The following is a 22,030-nucleotide window of genomic DNA, read 5'->3' on the forward strand; positions in this document are numbered from 1 at the left end:
AAGAAGGTAAGAGAATCAGATAATTGATCAGAAGTAAATTACAAGGGACCCTTTGCTTGCACTGGGTACAGGATCTTGTTGCATTGTCCATGCACCATTCTGAGTTGTAGTTCCAAGTTGCAGAGGAGAACTGGCAGGAGTGGGCACCCTGATCACAGTTCCGTGGTAGAAAAGAGTCATTCATAAAAAAGAGCACAGGCCAGGTGTACCCTGACCATAGTTCTTCTTAGAAGAACTTGAAACAACTGAAAACTCACAGAGCCCCAGAAATAGCTTTGAAAACAACTGCCCTGAAAACCTTAAACTTTGAGCAGTGCCCCCTCCTACTAAGGAGCAGAATTCAGTGTTAATGTAAAGTTAAAAATCAAAGAATAGGATGAAAAAATGAGGAAACAAACAAACAACAGCAAAATAAACTGGCCATAGAAAGTTAATATGTTGGCAGGGAAAGTCAAAACAAACTCAGAAGAAGACAACTATGTCTAAATAGCTACATCCAAAGCAACAAAGAAAAATGTGAATTGGCATCAGACCCCAAAACATAGTTCCTGGAAGAGTTCATTTTTTTTTTTTAATCACATAAGAGAGAAAGAGGAAAAACTGGGAAAAGAAATGAGAGTAATGCAAGAAAATCATGAAAGCAACTTGGTAAAAAATGTACAAAAATTACTAAAGAAAATAACATCTTCAAAAACAGAATAGACCAAATGGTAAGAGAAGCACAAAAATTCGAACAATGGAAGAACTTATAACAAGTAGAATTGGCCAAATGGGGGGAAAAAAGATGTTTAAAAATTCACTGAACAGAACTCCTTAAAAATTAGACTTGACCAAACATAAAAGGAGGTACATAAGTTCAATAAAGAAAATTATTGCCTAAAAATTAAAATTGGGCAAGTGGAAACAAATGACCCTATAAGATATCAAGAAACAATAAAATAAAATTTTAAGAAAAATAGAATGAATTGTGAACTATCTCAATGGAAAAAAACAACTGACCTGGAAAACAGATCCAGGAGAAAAATTCCTGGAATTATTAGACTATTTGAAAGCTATGATTAAAAAAAATGAGAGCACCATCATCATCTTTCAAGAAATTATCCAGGAAGACTGTCCTGATATCCTAGATCCAGAGGGTAAAATAACTATTGAAAGAATCTACTGATCACTACCTGAAAGAGATCCCAAAATGAAAACTCCCAGTTATATTATAGTCAAAATCCTGAACTCTCTGGAGAAAATATTGTAAGTAACCTGTAGCATCAATGCAATATTCACAGCACAACAGCAGCCATGAATATCCTGGCACAATTCAAAACTCTGAAATACCACAGACTTTCCACATGGAAGACAGAGCCAAAATATTATTCAGACATAGAAAGCCAAATCCATCATAGTAGCAAAAATCTATACACATTAACAAGGCAGAGAACAACACCAGCCTCAAGCCTTCCACTTGCTAGGCTTCCCATAAACCAGTTTCATTAAACAAATCACAAGCAGACTCTCTTAAACAAAATCACAATACTTTCACTCACACTAAGCAGTAGCCTGCATCCTTCCTAGCTCTGACTGCTTTCATGACTCATTTCCTCTCAGCTCTTCTCTAGCTCTGCCTCTTTTTGTTTCACAATTCTTGTTCCACCCATTCAGCAAACTCCTTTCACCACAGGCTCTATGTGACCCAGGAAGATCACATGGGTCTATCAATGAATATGAAAGATCTATCCATTTAAATTACCATTACAGGCAGCCCCAAGATCTTTCATATTCATTACATAGGTCGGTGGTGCAACTAGTATTAACAGAATTGTAATAGGGATAACAGAAAATAAGCATACAAAACAATATTGTAGGTAACTGGTGTCAACAAAGCTTTACAACAATATAATACGGATCAAACAAGCACATAAAACAATATCTTAAGGTGGAGCTTGAGGACAAGCACCCCATCACTCCCTCCTTGAACAAATGGGGCCCAAAATCTTGGGGTAAGGGCAAAGGACTCTTCTTTCATAGCTACTTCCTGCTGAGATGGGCTGTAAAGCAGTCATTGCCCCAAGAGGTCATATTTGGGGAGTCAGTTCTTTAGCTGGCATTCAGAACTTGGTCAACATCAGGTCCAGGGGTGATGCATCACCATTGTGGACAGGGGGTGACATGTGGCCTAAGCGATCAGGCATCTGCAGGTAAAGGGTATTAAGCCTGCAGAAAACAAATCTGAAAAACAAGGTGAACAGACAAAAAGCCAGAAAGAAACAAGGAGACAATAACCAGAAACAGGGTAAACATAGTGTCAGCCATGCTTCTGGAGTCCATGAGCCCACTATCACTGCCTCATTCACTGATATTTACTGTTTTCTGATTTGCTATTTTGGGATCATCATTCTGGCTAGAGGCATACTTTCTTTAATCTGAGGTGGGACCTGGCCAACCTCCCAATCTCTGCAGGTCTGATGAACTTGGAAACAATGTTTCAGGAGGATCTGCAAGCCTAGTTCTCATCTCCCTTCTCAGTCTAAAATCCAGGTTCTTTCATTAGTATATTAGAAGTCTGAAATTTAGTGATCCCATCCCTATTGCCATTTGTAGTGCCAGTGAGATATTCACAAGCCCCTATGGCAGTCATGAACATCCAGATGCAATTCTGAATCACGAAATACCACAGACTTTCCACATGGAAGACAGAGCCAAAACATTTATTCAGATACCAGAAAACAAAATCCATCATAGTAACAAAAATCTACACGCAATAAAAATGCAGAGAAAAACACCATCCCCAAGCCTTCCCCCTGCTAGGTTTCCCACAAACTAGGTCCCTTAAAGAAGTAACAAGCTGGCTCTTTCACTCATGCTAGCTAGCTGCCTGCTTGCCTGCATCCTTCCTAGCTCTGACTGCTCTCATGACTCATTTCCTCTCAGCACTGCCCTACCTCCAATTCTTGCTATTCCATCCATTCAGTAAACTCCTCCCACCACAGGCTCAATGGGACTCAGACTCTTGACACAGGCAGGTCACATGGGCCTATTAATGAATGAGGAGATCTTCTCATTTTAAATTACTATTACACAACCTGAAACAAACAATTCAAAACTCATGATGTCATAGTCAGAACAACATAAGATTTAGGAGCTTCTACATTAAAGGTTCAGAAGGATTGAAATATGATGTTCTGTAGAAAAGAGAGAGGTAGGATTACAACCAAGAACACTGACCCAGCAAAACTGAGTACAAAGTTTCAGGAGGAAAATGAATGATTGATTGATCTATTTATTTATTTAAAGAAAACTTTTTGGCATTCTTGATGAAAAGACCAGAGGAGAATAGAAAATTTAATATTCAAATATAAGACTCAAGAGAAGCCTAAAAAGGTAAATAATAAAGAGAAATCATAAAGGATTCAATAAGATTAAAATATTTAAATTCATTCCTACATGGGAAGACTCCTAAGAAATTTATCTTTATTAGGGTATTTCAAATGAGGATATATAGAAGTCATGGGTGTGAGTTGACAACGAAGGGATGATAATTAGAAAAAATGAATTAAGGGATTAAAAAGAAGGATGCCTTGAGAAAGGTAAAATGGGGTAAATAATGTCACATAATAGAGGTGTGAAAGAGTTTTGAGAGTTTTATAGCATAGCAGAAGATGGTGGGCTAGTGGTAGTGGATGGGCGGAGTGAGGATTGAATATTATTCTCATGAGAATTGGTTTAAATAGTTCATAACATACACAGTCAGTAGAATATAAAAATCTTCTCCTCCTTACATGGAATTTGGAGGGAAGGGGAAAAAGAGAAGGGGATGACTAAGAGAGGAGAAGGATTATTGGGGGAGTTATTGTTGGGCAAAAGCAAAATAGTTTTCAGTACATACAGGATAACAGGAGGGAGAGAGAGAGAGAGAGAGAGAGAGAGAGAGAGAGAGAGAGAGAGAGAGAGAGAGAGGGAGAGCATTTAGAAGGAGAGAGAGAAACAGGAAAAATAGGATGTGGGTAAATAGTAATCAAAATAAGAATAAAAAAACATTTATTTTTTTCTCTGATAAAGGCCTCATTTCTCAACTATATGGAGATCTGAGTCAAATGTATAAGAGTACAAGTCATCCCTAATTGGTAAATGATAAAAGGATATAAACATGCAGTTTTCAGAAGAAAAAAAATCAAACTACAGTCATATAAAAATGCTCTAAGTGACGATTGATTAGAGAAATGCAAATTAAAATAACTCTGAGGGAGAACCTCACACCTGTCAGATTGGCTAATATGACCGAAAAGGAAAATGACAAATGTTGGAGAAGACTTGGAAAAATTGGGACACTAAAACAATGTTGGTGGATCTGTGAACAAGTTCAATGGAAAACAACTTGGAACTATGCCCAAGGAAAAATACAACTGTGTTTACCCTTTAACCTATCAATACCACACTAGGTCTGATTCTTAAAGAAAGTAAAGAAAAAGAATAAGGTCCTCTACATACAAAATTATTTGTAGCAGGTCTTTTGTGCTGGCAAAAATGTGGATATGGAAGGGATGCCCATTAATTGGGAAGAGCTGAATGAGCTGTAATATATTATTGTAAAATATTATTGTGCTAGAAGAAATGCTGGCTGACTTATAAGGGACCTGGGACTGGGTTTTATTTTTTTTCAAATAAAGTAATCCTAACCTTAAAAAGAAAAGAAAAAGAAATGATGAACAAGATGCTTTCAGAAAAAAAAAAAAAACAAACCTGAAAAGATGAAAAAGAACTGATGCGAAGTGAAGTGAGCAGGACCAGTAAAACTCTGTACACAATACTGTATGATGATCCGCTTTGAATGACTTAACTATTCCCAGAAGTACAATGATCCAAGACAATTCTGATGGGTTTATGATGAAAAAAGCTATCTGCCTCCAGAAAAAGAAATAAAGTAGTCTGAATGCAAATGGAAACATGCTTTAAAAACAAAAAAAATTCCTTATTATTTTTTTTTTTTTGGTGGGAGGAGAGGGTCTGTGCTTTCTTTCACAACATGACTAATATGGAAATGTGTTTTGCATGACTACACATATATAAACCATATCATATTTCTTGGCTTTTCAAAGCAGGAGAATTTTTGGAACTCATAATTTTTGAAAATGAATGTTGAAATTGTTTTTTTAGATGTAACTGGAAAAATAAAGTATCTTTTAAAAAGCTTCAAATACTTACTAACCCTATGACCCTAAGTCACATAATTTTTTCTGCCTTTTTCTTCACACATTAAATATCAAAATCATATTGCCTAGTATTTAATATTTTTGTGAAACTAAAGTGAGATAATATTTGTAAAATACTTTGCAAACCTTAAAGCACTATTTAAATGCCAACTGTTTTTTATTATTATTTCGAGCACTTAGTAGAGTATCTGGCACATTTTTGTTATTTGAGAACTTTCAGTTTTGTCTGACTCTTGTGACCTCATTTGAATTTTTCTTGGCAAAGCTACTGGAGTTGTATACTATTTCCTTCTCCAACTCAGTTTATAGATCAGGAACTAAGACTAACAAGGTTAAGAGACTTGTCCAGGGTCCCACAATTTGTTAGTGTTGGAGGCCAGATTTGAACTCAGAAAGATGAGTCTTTCTGATTTCATGTGTATCTACTGCACCACCAACCTGCCACTTGGCATATGATATATGGTTAATAAATGTTTATTAATTATTACTCTGTTTTGCAAGGTATTTTGCTAAACAAAAGAATATAAAGATTAAAGTAAAATTACATCTGCCTATAAGGAACTTACATTCTATTAGGCATATATGATAAGCCAGTGAGTCAATAAACATTTGGCAAGCACTTATTGTGTGCTGAGTACTGTGCTAACATGGATAAGGATAAAACTAATGTGATTTTAGGCAAAATACAGTGAGATATGGGTGTGATACACTGTCCTGTTGGACTTGTTGGACTGTGACAGTAGATTGTGTTTTAGTTCTAGAGATCGTCTTTCAAGAAAGTCACTAATAAGATGGAGAGTTTACAAAGCAGGCAACCAGGCGAACTAAGGGGTTTTAGCTCTTTCATTGGAAAGTGTGGTTGAAGAAACGGGATGTTTGGGCTGTTAAAGAGAAGATTGAGGGAGGGGCATGAAATCAATCTTTAATTATTTGTCAATGAGATCCTTTCCAGTTACAGATCTATAATTGATCGGTCTTATATCGAATAGGGGTTTTACTTATTCTGTTTGTCACTGAAGAGAATACCTATGCAGTAGATGCAGCAAAACGTACAAAGAAAATTTAGCCTTGACGTCAGGGTGAAAAACTTCTTAAAAATTTAAGTTATTTAAATCAATTGCTGAACTTATAATTAACTAATGACATTATGAAATGGGGCAAGCACAGCCAGGGTCTTTGATTTACTCCCTGGGAAAAAGCATGAAGGCAACGGAAAGCGAGACTGCTATCACAGTTTAATAAGGTACAGATGGTGCGAGGTAAAAGGTGCAAAAATTACAAATTAAAATGATGCTAAAGAATGTGGCATATAGAGTCAGATGGTGGGTGGAGGAGCTGAGGTGGTTGAATATGACAAGGGGAAGATAGTGGGAAGGGAAGAGTCATTCACATCACCACAGATAAGAACTGGGAACACTTGAGCAGCATGGACCTAAGGGATGGAAGACTACTGAGGAACAGCGATGTGATGTCTCCTTTTGATAGGGTTTTGGTGGGGGACAGACTGAATCTTATCTGTGACATCTTGGAGCTGGTTCATTAATGGATCCATAACATCTCAAAGTAAATTAGCAATATTTGATGTTTTGCTGCTCTTACTGTGGATGATTACTAATGCTCTCTTTCTCTAAAGTGTCTTGCATTTATTTCATATTCATTATATATTTATATATGTACATATTTTCTCTCATGATATAATGCAAGCTCCTTAAGAGCAATGACTGTTCTATATTTGTCTTTTTATCCCTAGAGCCCCACATGGTGCATTGTACTTTGGAAATGCTCATTGATTAATTGATTCTATAATGTAAGATAGGGAGTGAAGAGGAAGAAACAAAGTGGCCATGGAATATATGAAAATGGAGACATTATTAATAACTAGCAGGACCAAAGAAGACTATAGATGACACACCTGACTATGATGACTGAACTGAATATATAAAGATAATATATAATCTTAATGGTAGATATTAGGGTCAAGTACATCCCGTGATGTGCTGGACTTAGCACCTGCTGAATTGAATTAAATTGAATTATATTGGTCAGTTTTAAGTGTGAATGCTTACACCTTGGAAATTGTGAAACCATACATATCAAGATTTGATTTTATGTTTTGTTGACTGTCTATTCTTAATGGAGAATATTAATAATATATGTCAAATATTAACAAAAAAGGTAGGTTGGACATGTTTTTCTCCAGAGAGATATTTTTGTAGACATTTATCAATTAAACATTTAGCACTGAGTACGTTACAGGAATGGAAAAACTTAAGGCCTACACAAATTAATGGAGGCAGGAGGTGACACAAAATTTAAAAAGCAGTAATCCAATTTGTCTGGAACTTAGAGTACATAAAGTGATATAATGTGAAATAAGATTGGACATCTAAGTTGAAATCTGATAGGATTTAGTCTTAACCTCCATATTTGCTCTTTAGTTTAATGATTATATTTTGACTCTGATTCCTTCCTGTTCACCTCCTACTCTATTATGTCTATTCTACTTTCATTGTCTTTTCTGCCCATTATGAATGTATAGTTTGTCACTTTGATAATACCTTGCCACCCTTGGAATTTTGTCTTTTACTTAACCTCAAACCCTCAAACTCTCAAACCTTTTCCTCCCCTTCCCATTCTGGAGCTACTAAATGGAGCTCCATTACATTTTTGTTAATTATTTACAGATGGACCCTCTATGCTGCAGGACAAATATTTTGCTTTTCTCATAATGGCTACTAAAATTCCAAAAGGTTTTCCCACACTCTCTCCTTTCTAGTCAAAATGTCAATTCTATCCTCACCTCTTTGCAGATGGTCATACTTTCTAATTTACTGAGAAAATTAAGGCACTTTGTTGTGAACTCTCTCTTTTTAAGTATTTTCATCTACCTTTACTTCCCTCTTGTTTCAAAGGGACAGATGCCCTCATCCTTTACAAAATTAACTCCTTCTTCTGTGCCCTCTCTCCTGTGTTCTCCATTACCTAGATCTATCAATTACACTCATGAATCTTTTGTTTCTCTTTACTGACATCTCTCCCTTAGCTTGTAAATGTGTGCTCAGATTTCTCCATAAAAAAAACAAAAACAAAAACAAAAACCTAACACAACCTTTTCTTATTCACCATCCTCCTCTTTTAGGTACAACTCATTTATCCCATTACTCCATTTTAAAGCTCTCTTCAGGATCACTAATTAATCTCTTATTGATAAGTGCAATAGTTTTTTTTCTCTCTCCTCATCTTTCTTGACTTCTATGTAGCATTTGATATGAAGAATCTGTCCATCCCTAATATCCCTCCCCCTCCTTAGGTACTACAATTTGTCACTGCCAAGGCTATCTTCTTAGCTTCCTAATTCTTGTCTATTACCTTTGCTGAATCTTCTATCTCTACCTATCCCTTAAACAAGAAGATTCCATTAAGGTCTTCCTTTAATCTCTCTCTCTCTCTCTCTCTCTCTCTCTCTCTCTCTCTCTCTCTCTCTCTCTCTCTCTCTTCTCTCTTTTCTCTTCTCTCTCTCTCTCTCTTCTCTCTCTTCTCTTCTCTTCTCTTCTCTCTCTCTCTCTCTCTCTCTCTCTCTCTCTCTCTCTCTCTCTCTCTCTCTCTCTTTCTCTCCTTCTGTTACTTCCTCTATGGCTTCAGTTTTTAGCTCTGTGAATGATTTCTAATTTTCCATCTTTACTTCCAGTTTTTTTCTCAAACATTGAGTCCTATATTTCTAGCTGGTAAGTTCATCTGAATATCATGCTTGTGCCTCAACATCAGCATGAATAAAACTAAATTTAATATTCCCCTCCCCCAATCTTCCTCACTATCCTTCCATTCACTCAAGCTTATAACATTGGCATTATCTTAGACTCTTCCCTCTCTTTCTCTCTATATGACCATTCAGGTACCCATGTTTGCCACTTCTACTTTCACAATATCTCTTATATCCAGCTTGCTCTATTCCCACTGAGTTTAATCTAGTTCAATCCCTCATCTCTTCTCCCTTAAGATTATTGTAATAGCTTTCCAACCAGTCTTTCTGGCTCAACCCCGTCTCCTTTCCAATATATCCTTCCAACTGTGGCCTGAGTAATTTCCCAAACATACTGTTATTATCATGTCACTCCTTTTCTCAAAATAAATAAAGAAATAAATAAAACTTGAGTGAGCTCCCATTGGGAACTAAATAAAGTTGGCTCATTTCAACCTTTGCCTCACACAATCTGTCATATACCTCTTAATACTTCTTTTCGCATATTTGAAGCTGTAGCAAAACTAGACTATTCACTGCCACCTGTTCTCTACAGCATTTTACTGTTTCTCTGCCTTTGATCTCACTGTTCCCTTTACTTGACGTGGATTCTCACTTGGAAAGTCATTCTTCCTTCAAAGGCATATTCAGATCTTATCTTCTTAATGAAATGTCCCATATTTCCTCAATCTTTCCACAAGCTGAAAGTGATCTCCATTCCCTGATTTTTGTGGTACATTACCATGTTCTCCTTTGCCTGTCACATTCTACCTTGTATCATACTTCCTTGCATGTGTATTACATGTGCCTCTTTTCATTATTTTAGTATGAGTTGTTGGAAGGCAAATCATTTTCCATCCTTATATCTTTGCTCTCTACCACATTGACTTATTCATAATAGGCATTTCAATTTCTGTTAAAATTTTTATGATATTAAAGAAAACTATATAACTCAATATTCAAGAAAGCCTGGAATAATGCAATATCCAGAAAGATTATCTACCTGTAATCTCTCTATCCATAGAGAAGAATGGACTTACCTATAGATGGAGGAGATAGTTATCTGTTTGAAGTGATTGAAAAGATGAGGTACCAGCCTGCCTCAGTGAATTCCCTCCTAGAAATTAGTACCTTTGATTTAAGGCATTATCTTTGTTACAGTGCAAGTTACCAAAAAAAGATGGGGAAGATGGACACATTGATCTAATTGCCATTAACATCTTAGTGTGTATTAGTGTAACAATTTTTTTTAATATAATAACCAACTGAGAGCAGATTTGATAGGGATAAAAAATGAGTAAGGTTCAGAGTGTGTTGCACTGCCTAGAGAAGAACAGGGCTCAGGATCAGGGAGCTGAGAATTTTGGGGATGAGCAAGAGAAACAGGGTAGGAGAAGAAAAGGACTCTGACAGGGAAACTGAGTAAGTGTGGTAGACAAACCACTGGCATATCAGTCCTGGCTGTCTTATTTTTGTCAGAATTTTCTCTAGATTCTTCAGGCTATTTTTGCTAGAAAAGTTAAAAATAAGTTCTGTTATTGGGAAAAACAAAACAAAACATTAACGCTACAGTAGACTGAAGATGGTTTTGTTTATTAGGATCATTAGTAAACCCCAAGAAATAAGATGTTCATGCAGTTCCTCCCCACCCACCCATGGCCTAATTTTTCCCCTTCAGACTGTATGACTCTAAATTGATTTTCAAGATTAAATTAGACTGCCAATAGCTGGGTACAGTGGAAATAAAAAAAACCACTGAGGGGGGAACAAAGAGACCAGGTTTCCAATTCTGATTTCTGGGCAAACCCCACTGCTGTAACTTTAGGCAAAGTTCCTTTACACCTCTAAAGCTATTAATTTGTGTGTAATGAGGGAGTGGGATCAAGATTGTGAATTTAGAGCTGGAAAGGACTTCAGTGGACATCTAATCCACCTTCCCCATTTTATAGACAAGCAAACTGAGGCCTGGAAGGTATAGATGGGAGAGTTAAGTAACTTTCCCATATTGCATGGACAAGAAGCATGAAAGGTAAGACTTGAAACTGTATCCACTCTGATTTCAGACCTAGCACTTTTTCCATATATTAAATTAACTCTAAGCCCCTCTCCAACCTTTGGTAGGATCATGGCAATAGGATTATGCTAAAGAACCAGACCAAAAGCTCAATGAGTTTTGGGAATGGCAACTCTCTCTATCTTTATCTCTCTATACATTTTAGGTTTTGCCAAGTATTTTCCATATGTGATGTCATCTGAAGTTCAGAACAAGTTTATAAGTTTGTTGGTAGGAGGGGGAAGGAACAAGCATTTATTAAACACCTACTATATGTCTGGTACTGTGCTAAGCATTATGTCATTTTCATATTATCTTATTCAATCATTACAACAATTCTGTGAGGTAGCTCCTAATATTATCCCCTTTTTATAGCTGCGGAATCTGACTTTATAAATGACTTGTCCGGGGCGACACAGCTAGTAAATGGATTAGGCTGGATCTGAACTCAGATATTCCTGATTCCAGGATCAGCACTGTATCTATTGTGTCACCTAAATGTCTCTCTGTGTATAATCATTATTATCCCCATTTTATAGAGTAAGAAACTGAGGCTTAGAGAGATTGTTACTTGATAATAGTTTTAGTGGTAGAATATGCACCTAAATCTTCCTGTCTAACCAAATCCAGCACACTACTATTCTACCACACTATCCTTCATAGACCTTTATAGAAGTCTCAGTATAGAAGGGAGATAGAAGACCTAGATTCTGGTCCTGACTCTGCTTTTAACTCACTGAATGATATTAGACAAAAGTTTTCCTAATTTAATTATTTGTAAAATTAGATGATCTCTAAGGAATCTTTTAATTTTCAATATGTTCTATGATGATGGCAATGATGCTTCTCTCTCTCCTCCTATCTTCCCTCTTTTTCCCCTTTCACCTACCTTTCCATAACTTCTCTCTTCTCCCTTCCCCCCTCCAGTTGTCAACAACTGTCACTGCAGAGTCAGCCAAGCTTGCCGTGATGAAGTTATCTGCTTCAGATAAGAAGAACTGAGAGGAGGCACATGCCAGGCAGGTAAAGCTCTTGTCATCACCTTCAATAAGACTTCCCAATGAGACTCCATTGTATACAACCCAAGACCTTAAGACCTAGGGATCACAAGCCAGGACTCAGAGCCATCAAGGAGATCAGCCCTTACTTACGGAGGAGGGCCCCACTGGGGAACAGCAAGGCTGTATTCTCTTCTCTCTGTTACCTCTTACTGCTCCTGCTTTTAGCCTCACCCCTGCAGTCATTATACCAGGAAAATAGTCTGTGGTGATGGCAATTGCTTGTGCAATTGTAGCCTCAGGTGCCTCAGCAGTCAATTATTGAAGCCCCAGAAAAGCAAGTTCTTATTATTAAAGTCCTTGGCTCTGTCAAATGGTTCAATCTTAGAAATGAAAATTTTTTTTCTCAATAGAAATGGCATTAATGAAACGAGTTGCACTGTGTTTTGCCAATGTATCCTAAAGACATTTCCAGGTGACACAGCTGAAGTCTCATATGTGTTTTACCTCCCTCCTTTAGAATATGAGCCTTTTACAATTGAGAAAACAGAAAGCAAGAGTGGTTATGTGGCTTTGCCCAATGGCATAAGGCAGGGGTGGGGAACTTGCCACCTCCAGGCCACATATAGCCTTCTACATCCACAATTGCAGTCCTTAGACCTCTGGAGGATCTAGAGGGCCACATGTAGCCTGGAGGCCATAGGTTCCCCACACCTGGCATAGGTATTAGAGATGTAAATCAAGTCTAAGCCTTCCCAAGTTCAAGTTTAATATTTTATCTGCCAAGTCACACTTTCTCTCCTAGTCTTTCATGGAGAAGAGTTTCATCTTTGTAAGAAATAGATATGCAACTTGGAGGAACACACTTCATCTTGATGGAGCTCAGTTCATTCCTCTACAAAGTGAAACATGTAGACTCCATGATCCCTAATGTCCTTCCTAGCTATGCCATTCCATATTTCTGGAGTTATCCATAAACAAATAAATACATTGTGACCAATGAGCACAAGACCCTCTCAAACACAAGAGATATTTATCATTTTAGCTAGGGTATAGAGTAATTTAGGCCAAAAAATACATTAAGGTAATAAGCAGTAGTCTTAGGAAAATTTTAATTTTAAAAACCATTCAAAGAGTCAATCAACTATCCATGAAATTAACTTTCATTCAGTTCAACTCAGTTCAATGTAATTTGATTCAATTCAATAACCACTTGTTAAGTGTAGTATATATGTGATCTTGAGCTAAACACTGGGAGATATTAGACATTAGAGATATATAATCCCTTTTTCTTACCTTATGAACCTTACTTTCTAATATGTTACCATAGCATAAATTAAACATCTTTTGTTTCATTGCTTGGGAACTCCCCTTTGTACTAATTTCCTTCTTTGTTTTTTAGACTCTGTTATTTTATATGAAGCATTCAACATTTAGATGTTATCCTAATCAAGTGCAACATTAACTTTCTTGGAGCACAGTTCCCCTTGCCGAAACTCAAAAAGAAAGACTTGTATGGTACAATTTAATGATATCTTATGGGAATACTTCACAGTAGACATAAGTTTTCCCTGAGGGTTTTTCATCAATGTTGAATCTTTTTCCCCCCTAGGATGCATTACTCATTTTAAAGCATGTGGTATTTTAGGATTTCTTCCTCCTTTCCTCTAGCAGCAAGGTGGCCTTGATATTCTAAGTATGTATAGAAATTTTCCAATTCTGTATAGACAATGCCTACATCTGTCATTATTTTTCAAGAGACTGGAGAAAATAAGACCAGAAAATAAGACCATTAGTTATTTAATGAGATTGAAAACTTAGTGCCTGATGAACAAATGCATAAATGAATAAATGTAAATGCATATTTTTAAGCCTCTACTAATGTCAAGCATTGGTTTATGACCAATATAACCATATAAAATCAGAGATAGTCACTTCTCTAAAGAATTCTTTCTTTTTCTAATGAGGGACAAGAAGTATTTAGGGGAATGGGGGCTAGATAATAAGTAGGGTCATAGAAGAGTAGATTGACACACTTCTAACAACAGCAGCAGAGATGATTTAATCATGGTTGCAGAACTGGAGGTAAAAGATTATGTTCACATAGCAAAGCAGTTAGCAAAGCTGGTAAGAAGATAGATGAGGAGTAAGGATCAAAGTGAAGCACTGTTGGATCTTACTTGATATAATAAGTAAGGTGATCCTGCGCAAGCAGAGCAGTAGGGCACTAGAAAAATGTTTCAAAATTCCAGGGTCTGCTCTCTGGTCTAGTTACCAAGGGTTTGAAATAGGGAATGTAGTGATGGTGTCCAGTGTCTCTCAATTCCTCAACAGGAAGCCTGAGAGGTCGTGACAACTGCTTCAATATTCTTTCATAATCTAGGGAACTGCTTTTTAGCATTCTTTGGACATTCCCCAAACCAAAGAATCCATGGCAAAGCAAGAATACTAAAGACCTTGTGACTTACAAAAACAGATGTGTAATGTCTTGCTTCTGAAGTTCAAGTCACTAAATCATTTAGTTAAACCCCAAGGCTCAGGTTACCCTAGCATTTGTAAACAGAGGAAAAACACTTTCTTTTCCATCAATTTCTAGCCCTGCTGATAAATTACCAGGATGGATAGGTAATTCTGAAAAATGGTTCACATTATGTGCTTTCAAATAGACCTCTTTTTTATATGTCTAGACACATCAAGACTCTGACAATGATCCCATTTTTTGAAAATGTCTGTCTCATCCATTATGGTCTAGATGCAACTGTAGACCTTATTCAGTAGGGTGTCCCATTCTCTTATCAGAAAACTCACAGTTTTTTCATCTTTTTTTTTTTTTTTTGGAGGAGGGATAAAATGTAGTTATTTAAGAAGAATTTTTAATGTTCAAAAAAGATATATCCATACTCTGTGTCTTTTAAGAGTGCAAACAATTGATTAGAGACAGAAAAAAGAACGTATACAATCCATCTAACAATTCATAAAGAAAAAACAACCCCCCCAACAAAAACACCAAACTATAAAGAGTATGTTTGTTTTCAAAGAAAAAAATGACACATCTTTCTGCTTCTTTGTACCCATTGGGGGTCCTTGGGTATGGAAAAGAATATATAACATTAACTGAGTCAAGAAAGGAGTGATCAGTTTGAAAAGAAATCATATCTCTCAGAATTTTAGCATATAAGCCCTTAAGTGGCTTAAGCAGTCAATGTCTGTAGCAACTGTGGAGTGGAAAGGGGGAAGAGAAGTGAATTTCTCCCTCTTTTCCCCTTCCATTGGTCATGGCATCTAGCAGCAGAGAAACAAAAGTCACATTCAGCAATATGAGTTTGAAAGTTGAATACAATGTAAGCCAAAAGTTGGCTGTGGAAGACTCCTCCAAAAAAGGGAGGATGAGGGAATTTTCCTCTTCTCCTTCAGCTACAGGACCAGTGAGAACCACTGCATCAGGTGAGGAATAGAATAGATGGAATGAAGGTAACATAATATACAGACTAGCGGTCTGCCTAAATCAGAGGCAGATAGCATTGAGATGACACCGAGTAAACACAAGCCTCTTGGGACTTCAGAAACATATTTTAGAGAGAAATGGGTACATTTGAGGACCAAAGAAACTTCAAGGAGTAGCACCTCTAGTAATCAAGAGATAGATTGGAGATGAGCAGATCATGGCAACACAGTTGAGTAAACCACCCAGGAGGAACACTGTAACCAAGAAGAGCTCTTCGATATATCAATACAGAGAAAAAAGACTTCCAGGTCCTGGACTAACAAGAATTTTGAGTTGCTTTTGCTACATATGTTTGCTGAACATCTGCCTCACTACCACTGTACTTTAGGATGGTGACCACTTTTCCCAAGGACTCTGTGTATATCTGTAGAATAGTGAGTCACAGATCTATGGGAGGTATATTTTGTGACTACCATTATTATTATCTTTTTAAATATCTTTGCTAAGAGCTAATTAAATACACTAGTTGATTATTAAGGGGAAATGTATTAGTGAGGGCTTATGAGCATTAGAAGTATAGCCTAAAAGGCTGAGTGTGAGTGCCAGTTGAAGTTGGAGTTCAGAAGAGATATTAATGTTATAATTAGAGGAACTGATGAGAAAGATCATATAACTAGTAGGTAACAGAGACTGGATTGAAACTTATATGGTTGAACTCCAAATCTGTCACACTTTACAATATGCCATAGAAATGTACTTATTATTCTACAACATCTTCTTATTTTTGATCACTGAAATAAGTCCAAATATTTTCTGGATAGTTTTCTTGTTCTGAAAGCAGAGTGAAAATGAAAACACTAGGAGAAGAAAGGAAAAAAAAAACTGTTGTAGGAAAAAATCATGTAAAGTGATACAGTATGGACCTAATGTGAAATTATTGTCTATGTGTTTTATTTGCTTAATATTTTATTTTCCCCAAATAAATGTAAAAAAGAATTTTAACATTCATTTCTTAAAACCTTGAGTTCCAAATTCTAACCTGTGTTTCCTTCCATCCCACTTCATTGAGAAGGCAACCCACTTGAAATAGGTTATATATGTGTAGCCTTGCAAAATATATTTCCATATTTGACATGTGAAAGAAAACATAGACCTAAGAAAACCAAGAAAATAAGGGAAAAGATTTTTTTGAAGTAGTTTTTCAATGTTCATTAAGATTCCTTTGGTTCTTTCTCTGAAATTAGATGGTATTTTTTCATCATAAGTTCATAGGAATTGTCTTGTTCATAGCTATTAAGAATAGCTATGTCATTTGCAGCTGATCATTGTCCAGTATTGCTGTTACTGTGTACATGGTTCTCCTGATTTTGCTTATTTCATTTTGCATCAGTTCATGTAAGCTTTTCCAGGTTTTCCTGAGAACATCTTGCTTATCATTTCTTATAGCATAATAGTATTACTTCACAACTTGATAAGCCAACACCCAAATGAAGGGTCTCTCCTCAATTTCCAATTCTTTAACACCACTAAAAGAGTTGCTTTACATATTTTTGTACATATATGACATTTTCCCATTTCATCCTTTTTTCATCTTTTGGGGATACAGACCTAATTGTGGTATTGCTTGGGTCAAAGGATATGCAGGGTTTTATAGCCCTTTGGGCACAGTTCCAAATTACTCTATAGAATGATTGTATCAGTTCCAAACTCCACCAGTTATGGCTTAGAGACTCAATTTCCCCACATTTTCACCACCATTTGCCATTTTTCTTTTCTGTCATATTAGCCAGTCTGGTAAGTATTGGCTATTACAGTTGTTTCAAATGGTATTTCTCTGGTCAATAGTGATTGAGAATTTTTATATGATTTTGATAATTTGATTATTTTGTATTAAAACTGCCTTTTCATATCATTTGACCATTTACAAATTGACTCATTTGTTATGAATTGACTTAGTTTTCTATATATTTGAGAAAAGAGGCCTTTATCAGTGATACTTGCTGTAAATATATTTCACAATTATGATTCAAAAATGTGTATTTCCCTCCCTCTTTTAACCCCATTTTATCCTCCTCTCTCTGTCTCTGTCTCTCTTTCTGTCTTTCTGTCTCTGTCTCTCTGTCTCTGTTTCTGTCTCTCTGTCTCTGTCTCTGTCTCTGTCTCTCTCTGTCTCTCTCTCTGTCTCTCTCTCTTCCCTTCTCCTTTCACCCTACCCATCCTCAAAAGATTTTGTTTCTGTGATGGCAGTCAAATTAGGATCTTTTGCTGTTTTTGTTTTACTAAAAGTGCCTCTGATTGAGTCTTGTCTTTATCAATCAAGAGTCTTTACAAGGTGTAAAGAACAGAAACAAGAGTTTCTTTAACTAGAAAGAGTATATGTACTTGTATTGTTAATTATTTTAATGTGACTAAAGATCTTCCCCACCCATTAATGGGTCTGCCTATTAAGGAGAGTTTGATTAGGGAAGATTTCTGGGAAGGACCATGCATTTTGTTAATGAGGCACTGGTTCTCAAGGGTTGTGATGCCCTCAGGCTCTAAAAAAGGTATGAATACTCTCAGTTGAGGTTTTAATTTTGGGGGCTTAGTTTTTGAAAGAAATTTTGAGTCCCAGACAAGGACTCTGGGGACCTCCTAAGGAGCCCCCCAGCTTTGAGATCCAAGATGTCCTTCTTCCCTCTCCAGTAACTATGGTCAGAGCTGTACCTGTCTGTTGAATTATGGTTAGGCAGAGGAAGCTATGTCTGTTGATAACTTTGGGGCTTACTGACTGAAAGTGTTTGTTTGGCCAGATGAGGACTCTGCGAAGTTGCTAAGGACCCTCACCCCATCCCGCAGTTTTAGAATCCAGATATCATGCCTCCATCTCTGGTAACAATGTTCAGAGAGTTGGGGTCCAATTATCTATTGAATTCAGGCAGAGGAAGGCATGTCTATTGACTTTGATTTATGTGTATTTTCTTTGAAGTTCAGGGTGCTTACTCCCCTGAATTAGGTGAATGATACACGTGCTTGATTAAAGTGATTGTTAACCCCTTGAAAGTTACTTTCCTTTATGACTGAGGATCTAAGAACCTGTGATAGCAGACCCCCTGTGTATGTTGGGCTGCTTACAGATGCAGTTTCTGACTACCACCTTTCTAATCCACCTTCCCTTCTATAAGTGACCCTTTCTCTGATATTCTTCTCCTCCTACTTTCCTATATGGTAATATAGGTTTCTATATCCAACTGAATGTGTATCTTATTCCCTCTTTGAACCAGTTCTGATGAAAATAAAGTTCAAGTACTCCCATCTACCTTCTCTATCTTCCCCTTCACTGTAAAGGTTCTTTTGTGTCTCTCTTATATGAGATAATTTATCCCATTCTACCTTTCTTCCCCTTTCTCCCAGTCCTTCCCAGTTCCTCTTTCCCACACCTTAATTTAATTTTTTTATGTACCATCTCATCATATTCAACTCACCCTCATACCCTCTGTCTATGTATATTCTTTCTAACTGCCCAAATAATGAGAAAGTTCTTAAGAGTTGCAAGTATCATTTTTGCATGTAGGAAGAAAGATAAAGAGTGTAACCTTATTGAATTCCTTATGTTTTCTCGTTCCTGTTTATTTTTTTATGCATCTCTTGTTTCTTTAATTTGAAAGTCAGATTTTATATTCAGCTCTGGTCTTTTTATCAGGAATGCTTGAAAGTCCTCTGTTTCATTGAATATCATTACCCCTACACACACACACACACACACACACACACACACACACACACACACACACACACACACACAAAATGACTATACTCAGTTTTGCTGAGTACATGATTCTGGGTTGTAATACTAACTCCTTTGCCTTCCAGAGTATTATATTCTAAGCTCTCAGAATCTTTAATGAAGAGGTTCTTTTTTTAAATTATTTCATTTTAAGTGTTTACTATCACTTCCATATATCTTAGATTCTTTCCCCTCCCTCCCTCTCCTTCCCCCCTACTTCTCCACTCCTTTCCTGAGATGGTATCCGATTTTATATAGGTAGTACACATACATTCCTATTAAATGCATTTTCACCTTGGTCATGTTGCATAAAAGAATTGAAATAAATGGGAGAAATCATAAACAAAACAAAACAAAACAAAACATAATACAAAAGAAAATGTTCTGCTTCATTCTGTGATCAAATTCCGTAATTCTTTCTCAGGATGTGGAAGGCATTTTGCCTCAAGAGTCCATTGGAAAGTAGTAAGCATGATGTCTCACTTTTACTCCTAGACTTCATTGAACTGTGTGCTCCAAGTAAAGCTTTTCAAAAAAGTTACGCATCACATCCTTAGTTACATGACAAATAATCCTCCCTGGGATCTTCAAATACTATAGCCTTGCCTTTTGCTTCTAGAGGTAAAGGGTTAAGATGGCACTTTAAATGCATTTTCTAGATCAAATCCTTTTCAGAATATATTAAAATATATATTCAGAACATATTAAGAAAAATTCTGGATCCTTCATGCTTTCTCACATGCACATGCATGGACACATGCACGCACTTCTCCACACACACACACACACACACACACACACACACACACACACACACACGTTGAGAGTACAGTGTAATATACTACCAATGAAGAATTACGCAAGGGAAGTGCAGCAAGAAATGTCATCAGAAAGGTATAAGAATAGAAAATGAGGGAGGCAGCTTGCATAGTGAAATCAAGTCCTATCTAAGAACTTGTATGTTACAACAGTTTTTATGCAATGTCAAGTGATCTAGGAGAAGTTGCCTATGTACTTTGTTTGAACCCCTTCTAAGTTTTAAAAAGGAAAAAAAATAGGGAGTAGAGCACAGTAAAAAGAGATGTGATGAATTTCAATGTTACTCTTAAGGGAATATGCACTTAGATAATAGCATAGGTACATCAAAGTATTTTAGTGTGTACAAACATCCCTCCACATGTACATATGTATGTACACAAATGCATATATACACAATGCATATATATCTTATGTGTATTTGTATTCATATATATATATATATATATATATATATATATATATATATATATATATATATACATATATATACCTATGCAAAATACAGCTATGTAATTCTTTCTGCAAGCATACATCTCCAGGTTTTGTACCTCATCTGATGTTTATTTTCAGAGGGTTATTGAACAAGGTTATTTCTGTTATTGCATCTTTAAAGGAATTGTGAGTGACCATGCCCACTAAAAATACTTACCACAGTGAAAAAGGACATCCTTTGCAGAGTACAGATTAAGGACAGATTACTTGGGTCTTCTGCTTGTTTCATTCTTTTGTTTCTGTCTTATAATTTCTTGATTTCTCATGAAGTTATTGTTTCCATTTGCTCCATTCTAATTTTAAGGAGCTATTTTCTTCAGTGAGCTTTTGGACTTCCTTTTCTATTTGGTCAATTCTGTTTATTAAGGCATTCTTCTCTTAACTGGATTTTTGGACCTTTTTTGGCCATTTGGGTTAGCATATTTTTAAGGTGTAATTTTCTTCACTAGTTTTGCTGTATCCTTTAGTAAGCTGTTGATGTGTTTTTCATGATTTTTTTGCATCACTCTCTTACCAGATTTTCCTCTACTTCTCTTACTTGATTTTCAAAATTCTTTTCAAGCTCTTCCATGGCCTGCAACCAATTCATATTTTCCTTGGAAGCTTTTGATATAGGAGTTTGACTTTGTAGTCTTTTTCTGGTTGTGTGTTTTGATCTTCTTCATCACCAAAGTAAGATGCTATAGTCTGTAGGGTTTTTTTTTATGCTGCTTGATCATTTTCTCAATGAAATACTTGATTTTCTAACACTTTATTAAGATAGGACTCTGTCCAGTATGCAGGGTGTCCCATCACAAACTTCAGAGGTTTTGTGTAGCTGACAGAAATATTTCTAGGGACATGTAAATTTTCAGTTCTTCCAAGTTGACATGGTCAAAGAACAGGTGTTTATTCCTTTCCTGACCTGTGCTCTGTTCTGTGAGTGATCACACACACAAGTTTTTCTGTCCTGGAATTGTGAGGAAGATTTTCTCTCCACTGCAGCCACAAGCCCTGCCACACCAGTGCAACTTCTCACCCCAGGACCACAACCTAGGACTGCAACCCAGATGCAAGCAGGCATAAAGCAAGAGAATATTGCCTCAGCACCAACAAAGAGATACTTGCAATCCCCCTCTGATCAGCTGCTCAATTCCCACACCATCTGTGACCCAGGAGCTCTGGAAGGAGTCACTGCTGCTGCCACCCCTGCCACCACCTCTGCCACCCAAGTTCAAGAGACCTTTTCCACTGACCTCCTTTACTGTCTTTGGCATTTGTGAACTGAAAGTACAGGGAACCACCACAGCTGCCACTGATTCAGTCCCCTGAGGCTTGCTCTGGCCACATCTATGCCAGCACAACACACTCTGGACTTTGTTGTGCTCACAGTCTGGTATGATAAACCCTTCCTATCAGCCTTCTAGGCTATCTTAAGCTGGAGATTTGCTTCACTCCATCATTTTGTGGGTTCTGCAGCTGTAGAATTTGTTTAGAGTCATTTTACAGATGTTTTGAGATTTTGGGGGGACAACCCA

At 36.7% G+C, this 22,030-nt stretch overlaps 1 long non-coding RNA gene across 3 annotated transcripts in view; it reads left to right on the forward strand.

Moving 5' to 3' along the window:
- LOC140507190 (uncharacterized) overlaps positions 1-13,912 on the forward strand; it is a 103,785-nt gene extending 89,873 nt beyond the window's left edge. For all 3 annotated transcript variants that reach the window (XR_011968234.1, XR_011968235.1, XR_011968236.1), the window contains 2 exons: positions 11,921-12,016; positions 13,394-13,912. This is a non-coding gene — a long non-coding RNA (uncharacterized lncRNA). The remainder of the gene's footprint in view (positions 1-11,920; positions 12,017-13,393) is intronic.
- The last annotated feature ends 8,118 nt before the right edge of the window (positions 13,913-22,030 follow it).

The sequence above is a fragment of the Notamacropus eugenii genome, chromosome 5 (assembly GCF_028372415.1).
Source record: "Notamacropus eugenii isolate mMacEug1 chromosome 5, mMacEug1.pri_v2, whole genome shotgun sequence".
Taxonomy (NCBI): Eukaryota; Metazoa; Chordata; class Mammalia; order Diprotodontia; family Macropodidae; genus Notamacropus; species Notamacropus eugenii.